This window comes from Pseudopodoces humilis, chromosome 5 (genome assembly GCF_049639895.1).
Source record: "Pseudopodoces humilis isolate 2021_Gansu_Grassland_sample_001 chromosome 5, ASM4963989v1, whole genome shotgun sequence".
NCBI lineage: Eukaryota > Metazoa > Chordata > Aves > Passeriformes > Paridae > Pseudopodoces > Pseudopodoces humilis.
The window spans coordinates 38,620,854-38,627,038 of record NC_142204.1 but is presented as its reverse complement, the minus strand read 5'-3'; positions in this window follow the sequence as shown (position 1 = coordinate 38,627,038).

Sequence of the window (6,185 nt, the reverse complement as noted above, 5' to 3'; positions counted from 1 at the left end):
CTGTGTGTTCTTGCTGTGGCTCACGCCACCAGAGGAGGACATCAACTCCTTGTAGGGCTGTGGGTGTTTGCTGCTGAATTGCCTATCCCAGTCACAGCAGCTCCACGAAGGCTCTTCTGCAGGGATGCTCCAGGGAACACACGGCAGTGTGGCCCCGGAGTCCTGCTGGGTCTGCTTTCTCTGCTTGCCCAGCTCCTTGCTGTGTGTGATGGGAGTACCAGCTCTAGTCCACTTGCTCAGCACACAGAGTTCCATATTCCTGGCAGTCTCCCAGAGCACATTTTTGTGTGCCATAGTCAGGGGCTGGGGCCAGAGCAGTTTCATGGCACTTGTCATTGTCCCCACAGGGCTGGCCCCGCCTGGGACCAGCTGTGCAGCTTGGCAGTACTGGCGTGCAGCAAAAAAGAAAAACCATGTGGCTCGGGCAGGAAAGTGAGTGATTACTGGCAAAGCACTTTAATCTACATTAACAATTCTGCAATTCTGAACATACTGTGCACTGTGCTAATCTCTGATATTCTTAGTATTATGTGTAAATACCTTGGGGTTTTTTGTGATTTTAACACATAGCAGAAATATTTCCTGAGGATGAGAAAAGTGCTAGATTTGAAAGCCTGAAAGCTTAGTTGGTACAAAAGCATGATAACAAACCTGCTTGTATTGCCCAGTGTCCTTTTCAGATTAATTGTGTTGTGTGTTTTAGAACAGATTTCCATAAGAACTCTTGGACACACTGTGGTGCCCAGTGATGAAGGTGATGCATGGCAAAGGCAGCAGAGTGACTGGAGGTCATTCACTGCTTCCCTGTGACTTTTGGAGTGTCCTCTGGTCCCAGTCCACACTGGGATAGCTGTTCCTTCAAGTCAAATTAAGGAAATACGTTTTTAGGGGCAGGAACTTGATGCTTCTTGGCACATTACTCTGTATGAAAGACCCAGCTGGCATTGGTTGCATATGTTCAAGCACCTCCAATCCTGTAGGTGAAAAACACCTCTTGTAAGAGAAATTTCCAATTCTATGTGTTAAGCATCACCACTTTGAAAGTGCCTGCTGTCCAGCTCACACTGGTACCTTCTGTCTCAGCCTACTGAAAAGAGCAGTGCTGGATATACTGAGTGCAGAGAGGTTGTGAGCTCCCAGGCTCTCAGAAGAAAGCCTGCAAACTTCTGAAAGAGCTGTCCTGCAAAGGACACTGTGTTTTGTTTCACTCATGTCTCACTGCTGTGGCCTGGTTTGCATATATTGCAACTCTCTTGCCTCAGCAACCCACAGAAACACTGCATTGTGTGTCTGATTTGGGGGCTTGGTTCCTATTTTTTAATATATATATTGCTTATTATATACTCTGCAAATCACATAAAGCCGCTGGTGTGGGGTGGTTTGGTTATCTGAGTAAGGTGATGCCAAATTCTCTTCATTTATTTCTCTTTGGTAGCTTCTTACAGTTAAGAGGAATAAGCCTGATTTTCTATATTCATCCATCCTTTGTTTTCCCAAGGGAGAAGGAAATACACAGTGACACAGATTCATCATGAAATTTTAAACCAGTAGCTTGGGGTTCACAAATCCAGATTAACAAAATCCTCTCTTGCTTTGCTCCAGAAGCTTTTGTGAGGGAATTGTACAGCTGGATCTCTGAGCAAAAGGCAAGAAGGAAATTGAGTGGATGCAGCTCACTTGATTGGCAATCATATATTTAAATCTGTTGGAAATGCCTTTTGCAAAGGCCTCTGGAAGAAAGTAATGGCTACCAAGGTAATGTTAAATTATTTTTCTGGGAGATTAGCAGGCCAAGCTAAATATCTAAACTGATGTCCAAAGAGCAGCAGTAGGTATATGCCTGGCATGGCAGTAAGTGACACTAAGGGGAAAATTCAAAATCCTAACATTCAGTCTTCTGTCTCATCCCGTCCCTCACTGATTTAGAAATGTCTTTGTATTCCCTGTACTTGATTGTGGAAGCTGGGGATTTCCCTCTAGCGGATTATTCACCGATTTCCTCCTTGGCTTTGCAGATTTCCAGGTTCTATGGTGTATTCTCTGAAACATATTTGCAGCCAGAGCGGCTGCTTTTCCCAAAGCCATCTGCAGAGTTGGCTTTTGCATTTTATTCAATATTTATATGTCATTGCTTTGAGGAATTTTGTTCTGGCATGCTGTCTGCTGCTCTGCTTCAGCAAGACCTGCCTTCTCTTTCATGTAGTGCAATTAAATCAATTTGTTTATACAGTATCTTTCTCTGTTAGTTCCTTATGCTCATTTTTAAAGTTGAATTCTTCTTTAAAGAAGCATTTTTTGTGGCCTTTTTCTTGCTTGTATCTTTCTGTGTTGCCAGTAAGAGACAAGATTTCAGAAAGTTGGAAAATTTATCTGTTGAATGAGCAGCGTAATTCAAACTCGGAGCAGATGAGAGGTGTCATGGGAGAGTCCAGGGGCATTTTAGAAGATCATTACCCACAATCTTTGCTATAAACACAGCCCTTTGACAGGGTCCAGCACAGACTGCTGGATTTGAAGGACTTTTTTCAGCTCAGCTCCAGTGGGTGGTGCAGAATGCAGATTGGGAGGTGCTGTGGGGGGGGGTAGAACAGGTCTCAGTTTCCAGACTTGCACTTCCAAGTGTATTTTGAGGCATTTGTCCTAGAACAGAACAAAGACATCTGCGAGGTGTGAGAGTGCAGAGCTCTCCATGCTGCTGCTGCCCTGGCTCAGCCTGCTGTGCCCACCCCAGCCCTGGTGCTGCTGCCTGGGGTTTCCCTGTCTGCAGTTTGCTTCTGGGAGCTCTCCTCGCTGAGCCAGGTGTGTCATGGCCACAGGAGCAGGTATGCCACACAGCTCAGCTCATTTCACACACAACACAAAATCATCCATCAAGTGTGTGTTAGCCAAAGTCCAGCTGGGAAATGTGGAAGGGGAAATACTGGTCAATGTTTAAATCCTTTTAATAGATAAAGTAGTAGGGCTCCAGTATTCTTGAGGAAGTGTCTAATGCAATTTGCTAAGGCTTACTTGAGAAAGGAAAACTATTTAAAATTGGCAGTGGGGCTGGGGTGACAGTGGGACGATGTGGATTGCCTGTGAAAAGAAGGGAAGTGCTGTGCAAGCATCTTTGCTCAGCACTGCAAACATGGGAGCTGCCAGCCAAATCAGGGTTTCTGCAAACTTTAGCCTTAATGGCCAAAGTATAAAGAGAAAACACATGGAAGAGGAGATACCTAGAACAGTGTTTAAAAAGAAAAGAGAAACACTCATGCCATGGCTTATATTTCAATAATCAGATGAGAGGAAGCATAAATGAATTTCTAATTATGACATCTATTATACCATGCAAATGTGGTCTTTCAATCCCTGACAGAAATCCCATAGCCAGAGTTATCGAAAAATCAGCTTATTCCTGTGTGTGGTTTTCTCTGAGAATCAAAGCCTGTTTGATTTGGGATTTTTTTCCCCTCAGTGTGGAACAGCTGCTGTTGCTCCATTAATTGTCACTCAGAAGCCAACTGCTTCCCTTTCTGGCATCTTAAGAGGCTGCTATGCTGATCTGTCAAGCTAACAATCTTCGCTGCAGAAAGCATGAGCAGGAAAACCTCTGAGGGAATATGTGTGCAATTAATCATACTGCCTTGTCAGGTCACAGACCCGCTGAATGAATCAGCCCCAAAGTTTGACATGTGAGAGGCTGCGCAATCCTCGTTCTGGTTTGATACGCGAGCCCGAATGCTGCCACTGCTTGTACGGTGTTTAATTCACAGCTCTTTGGTTTGAAGTCCGGTAAGCCAAAAAAATCACTCTGTGTGCAGTGCATGCATGGCTGGAGATGTTATCAAAAGAAAAAAAGAATAGCTTATTACACTATATAGCTGTAATTTGCCTGTAAAATTATATTATAAAATATGCTGGCATAGCTGTAAAATTGCATACACACCTACAGTACACAATCCCCAAACAGCAAATACAGCAATCAATCAAAAATAACTCTCCCAGAAATTCAGTACTACTTCTGACACTGCATTAAATTAAAAGAAGAAAAAAAGCAAACTCTGTAATTTAATTTAATGAGCTAATGGAGCATCAGACTTTACTTTTAATAATATAACTTTTTCATAATGTTTCAGCTAGCATAAGGTCTATCCTTATTTTTATTTGCATGCCAATTGCCATTCACTAAAAGCAGTTGGAAAAAAACCCCAACCAGTAAGCTCTTTCACATAATTGCTTGTTCAGCAACTGAGGGTTTCTGGACAAAATGCCTCAACTATTTGGACCCCATACAGCAGAACCAGTTCCTTTCCCCTATTGCAGCAGGCTGGTTTGTCTCATGGTACCCACAGGAGAGGGAGTGGGGCAGCCACCCAATCTCCATCCAACATCTGTGTCCATCCAGCAGCATCTCCAGGATGTAATATCTGGCATTTTCCAGGGGCCTGGATTTCAGGAGCACTGCCAGGCTGTGGGGCTGTGGGGAGGGAAACATGACCCAGGGGCATGACCCAGGGGCAGCAGGGAGAGAGCTCCCACCTCAGGCAAGTGTGAAGCGTTGGAAGGGGCATGGGTTTGGCAAAGAATGAAATCTTCCGTGGAATCCAAAGGGCTGAGCTATATTTTCCTGCACTATTCCTCTGAAGAATAATGTTTGAGACTATTAAAAATGACTGTGAAAATTTCAGGAAATCTGTTCTTAGGCAGGGGGAAGAGTAGTTTGGAAGGACCAAATATACAACAGTCAGCACACCTAAACAGCAGGTAGCCTCTATCCTTACTGTTTCTTTCTGAAAAATCATGAAAAATGGGTCTGATACAAAAGGGAAAAATATATGGAAATTATGGAGTTAGCTAGAGTCTCTTGCTTTTAATGGAGTAATTTTAAATCCTTAACAAAAATATAGAGCATATGTTATGAATCTGCAAGTATCTGGACAAGTGAATCACAGGCAGTAAATGATTCTGTTGTATTGAACATAAACAGTGCCCTGTGAACTTCCCTGGTTTTTTTTGCTAATGGGGACATATATGGGAAGCAATTCATCATAAGGAGCATTTAAAATATTAGCTCAGGATCTTATTGATAAAGTTTATTTAGTTCAGGCTGGCAGCAACAGAGAGGAGACTGAAAATGGGCTGCAGAATTGTCAGCACTAAGCAATAATGAAGTGTGAGCTATCAAGCACAGGTGTGGGATGAGGCGTCTCAGTAACTTTTTTCATTATATTAAATGGCAAGATAAAGGGCAAATTAATTGCATTTTTAAAAATATGCCAGATCAGGAGATTTATGAGCTTCAGTTTGATGGGCAGGTGATTCAGTAACAAATATAAGGAACTAAGAATACTAGCAGAAGAATAAAATATCTTGTCAATTCTTGGAAAATATAAGGTAATAAATAAAGATAAAATATACAGATCAAAATTTTTGGTGGAAGGAAACATCTCAGCAAGGAAAACTTTGCCTGTAAAGCCTTCTGATAGCTGCTAAAAAACACACCGGTGCTGGCTAACCTTGGGTTTTGATGGCATTTAGCTGATGTTTGGGTGCTGAAACTGTAGCCTTTTCTCCAGTAGCTGTCACCAGGTGACATTATGGGGACATGTGGGGGTACCATGTTTTTTTAACCTGTTTCCACCTATTTTTTTTCACCTGTTTTGCTCAGAGCAATGTATTTCCCACTCTTTTTTTTGTGCCGAAATTTCTGAGAAGTTGAGAGCAGTGTTGCATGGCATTGTTTACAGCAATTTGAATGTTTTCTGGTGCCTGAGGAAGGATCTGAAGCAGGCAGAACCCAATGGAAATAGCCCCACCTTGTCTGGGTCCAGGTAAAGCAGAGTAGCAAATTCTACTGCCAGCTTCAAGCTCTGCCAATGCAGCATCAGAACCATCACATGGATTTTTGTTTCCAAAAAGCAACACAGTTCTGCTGCAAACCCATGCATGACCAGAGGACCCCTGCCTAAACTCTTGCCAGGGGAAGGAAGTTTGCACAACTGGATGCAGCAAGCAGAACATTTCTGGGGATGAACATCTCAATGCTCACTGGTGTCAATGTCAACATCTGGTTTGGGGAACTCCAGACTTCTTTTGGGCAAAAGCCACATTTTCAGCCACATAAGTTACTTAACAGTAACCTGTCTTCCCCACTGACAGGACATGTACTTGTGACCACAGAATTCTTGCTATGCCAAGCAAAGCAA